The following is a 3,806-nucleotide window of genomic DNA, read 5'->3' on the forward strand; positions in this document are numbered from 1 at the left end:
GCTTCTATTGCTATTCCTCCTAACGATCCTTTGCAGCAATTTATGGAGAACCACGAGAATGATATGCATATGCAGGAAAGGAATGAACTAGATGACATATTCTTGAGACAACCTGTTATCCTGAAGCACAACCTTCTGGTTGAACCATTGCAAATTTTATCAAAACCAAAAGAAGACCCGGTGTTTGATCTTAAAACTCTTCCCAGTATGCTCAAGTATGCTTATTTAGATGAAAATAAAGTATATCCTATTATTATCAATTCTAACTTTCCAGGATGGGAGGAAGAGCGATTATTGGAAGTCCTTCGTAAACACCGAGGCGCTATTGGCTATACCCTTGATGATCTTATGGGGATTAGCCCATCTATTTGTCAGCATACTATCAATCTTGAGCCTGATGCTAAACCGGTGGTTGATCATCAACAACTGTGAAACCCTAAGATGAAGGATGTTGTGAGGACCGAAATCCTCAAGCTTCTAGCCGCATGTATTATCTACCCCATAGCTGATAGTAACTGGGTAAGTCCAGTACATTGTGTTCCCAAGAAAGGAGGTACGACTATGGTTCCTAATGATAAGAATGAACTAATACCTCAAAGAATTATTATTGGATATAGAATGTGTATTGATTACATGAAGCTGAACAAGGCAACGAGGAAGGACCACTACCCGCTACCGTTCATCGACCAAATGCTCGAAAGGTTATCCAAAAACACTAACTTTTGCTATCTTGATGGCTACTCTGGCTTCTTTAAAATTCCTGTTAATACTGCCGATAAAAAGAAGACCACTTTTACATGTCCCTTTGGTACTTATGCTTATAGACGTATGCCTTTTGGTTTATGCAATGCTCCTGCTACTTTTCAAAGGTGTATGTCCGCTATCTTTCATGGTTTTTGTGAGGAAATTATTGAGGTCTTCATGGACGATTTCTCTGTCTATGGAACCTCTTTTGACCATTGTCTCTGCAACCTTAATAAAGTTTTGCAGAGATGTGAGGAGACGAACTTGGTACTCAATTGGGAGAAGTGCCACTTCATGGTCAATGAGGGAATTGTTCTTGGCCACAAAATTTCTGAAAAAGGAATCGAGGTGGACAGGGCAAAGGTCGAAGCAATCGAGAGAATGCCTTATCCAAGGGACATCAGAGGTATTCATAGTTTCCTCGGTCATGTTGGTTTGTCTAGGAGATTTATTAAAGACTTTTCTAAAACTTTGAAACCCCTTACTAATCTTCTCTAGAAGGATATTCCTTTTGTGTTTGATGAACATTGTAAGGAAGCCTTCCATGTTCTTAAGAAAGCCTCGATAACCGCCCCTATAGTCCAACCACCTGACTGAAATTTGCCTTTTGAAATCATGTGTGATGCTAGTGATTTTGGTGTTGGAGCTGTGTTAGGACAAAGGGTTGATAAGAAGTTGTATGTTATCCATTATGCTAGTAAAACCCTTGACACAGCTCAAAAGAATTATGCTACTACTGAGAAAGAATTTTTAGCGGTAGTGTTTGCTTGTAATAAGTTTAGGCCTTACATTATCGATTCTAAAGTCATCATTCATACTGATCATGCTGCTATTAAGTATCTTATGGAAAAGAAGGACGCCAAACAAAGGCTTATCTGATAGGTCCTTCTTCTTCAAGAATTTCATTTGTAGATTGTTGATAGGAAAGGAGCAGACAACCCTGTAGCACACAACCTTTCCATGATGGAGGACATACCACATGATCCTATTCCGGTCAACGATAGTTTTCCCGATGAACAGTTAGCTATTTTGCAGGTAAAATCTAATTCAGATCCATGGTATGCAGATTATGCTAACTTTATTGTTGCAAAGTTTTTGCCTCCAGGTTTAACATTCTAGCAGCGGAAGAAGTTCTTCCATGACTTGAGGTATTACTTTTGGGATGCCCCACGTATTTTTAGAGAAGGTGCGGATGGGATTGTGAGGAGATGCATACAAGAGCATGAGTAGAAGGATATCTTGAGACAATGTCATAGCACTCCTTATGGAGTACATCATACCGGTGAGAGGACTGATACGTCTCCAACGTATCTACTTTTCCAAACTCTTTTGCCCTTGTTTTGGACTCTAATTTGTATGATTTGAATGGAACTAACCCGGACTGACGTTGTTTTCAGCAGAATTGCTATGGTGTTGTTTTTATGCAGAAATGAAAGTTCTCGGAACGTCCTGAAAATTTACGGAGAATTTTTTTGGAAAATATGAAAAATACCTGCGCAAAGATCCACCAGAGGGGGTGGGCCAGTGGGCCACAAGCCGTGTTGCCGCAGCCACCCCCCCTGGCCGCGACAACCAAGCTTGTGGGGCCCACGTGGCTCTACCGCCCCCAATCTCAGCTCTATAAATTCACTTTCTCCCAGAAAAAAAATCAGAAGAGAAGATTTTGTCGCGTTTGCGATACGGAGGCGCCGCCACATCCTGTTCTTCATCTGGATGACAGATCTGGAGTCCGTTTTGGGCTCCGGATCAAGGAGATCGTCGCCATCGTCATCATCAACCTTCTTACCTCTCCAATTCCATGAAGCTCTTCATCGTTCGTGAGTAATCTATTCATAGGCTCGCTGGGCGGTGATGAGTAGGATGAGATCTATCATCTAATCGAGTTAGTTTTGACAGGGATTGATCCCTAGTATCCACTATGTTATGAGATTGATGTTGCTACTACTTCGCCATGCTTAATGCTTGCCACTAGGGCCCGAGTGCCATGATTTCAGATCTGAAATTATTATGTTATCACCAATATATGTGTGTTTTAGATCCGATCTTGCAAATTGTAGTTACCTACTATGTGTTATGACCCGGCAACCCCGGAGTGACAATAACCGGAACCACTCCCGGTGATGATCATAGTTTGAGGAGTTCATGCGTTCACCAAGTGCTAATGCGTTGTGCCGGTTCTTTATTAAAAGGAGAACCTTAATATCCCGTAGTATCCTTTTGGACCCCGCTGCCACGGGAGGGATGGACAATAGATGTCATGCAAGTTCTTTTCCCTAAGAATGTATGACTACACACGGAATGCCTGCCTACATCACAATGACGAACGGGAGCTAGCCACATATCTCTCCGTGTTATAACTGTTGCATGCTGAATATCATCCAAACGAATCAGCGACCCATTGCCTACGAGTTTGTCCCACAGCTACTGCTGTTACTACTATCGCTTGCTAGTGGTGCTACTTGCTACCGCTGTCACTACTGATGTTCCTTGCCACTGCTGTTACTAGTTACACTGCTGCTACCTGCTACAATTTTGATACGCTGGTCGTTGACGGGAACAGACAATTTCCATCAACGGGCAACTTCTGGCGCCATTGATACAACCGTTAGGAATAGTCTGCCGTCAACAGATCGTTTCTGACACCGTTGTTATCATACTACTTTGCTGCTGACTCTTTGCTTGAAGATACTAATCTTTCAGGTGTGGTTGAATCTGATAAATTAAGCTACTAATACTCGATAGTATCCTCTCACCTCCGTTTGGCGTATCAACAAATTTGGGTCGAATACTCTACCCTCGAAAACTGCTGCGATCCCACGCGCTGGTGGGCCGTCAACAATATTCTTCTAGTTTCGATTGCCGGAGAGTGCTAGCAGCATTCTTCTGGTGCCGTTGCAGGGGAAGGTCTGTTGTCACGGAGTCAGCATTTTTTCTGGCGTCGTTGCCGGGGAGGTACTGCTATATTCTCTCAGTCACTTGGGATTTATATCTGCTGATCACTATGAAGAATCTGAAGGATCCAAAAACCAAACTCTTGCCCTCAACTACGAGGGGAAGTAAGG

Source organism: Hordeum vulgare, chromosome 5H (assembly GCF_904849725.1).
Source record: "Hordeum vulgare subsp. vulgare chromosome 5H, MorexV3_pseudomolecules_assembly, whole genome shotgun sequence".
Classification (NCBI taxonomy): domain Eukaryota; kingdom Viridiplantae; phylum Streptophyta; class Magnoliopsida; order Poales; family Poaceae; genus Hordeum; species Hordeum vulgare.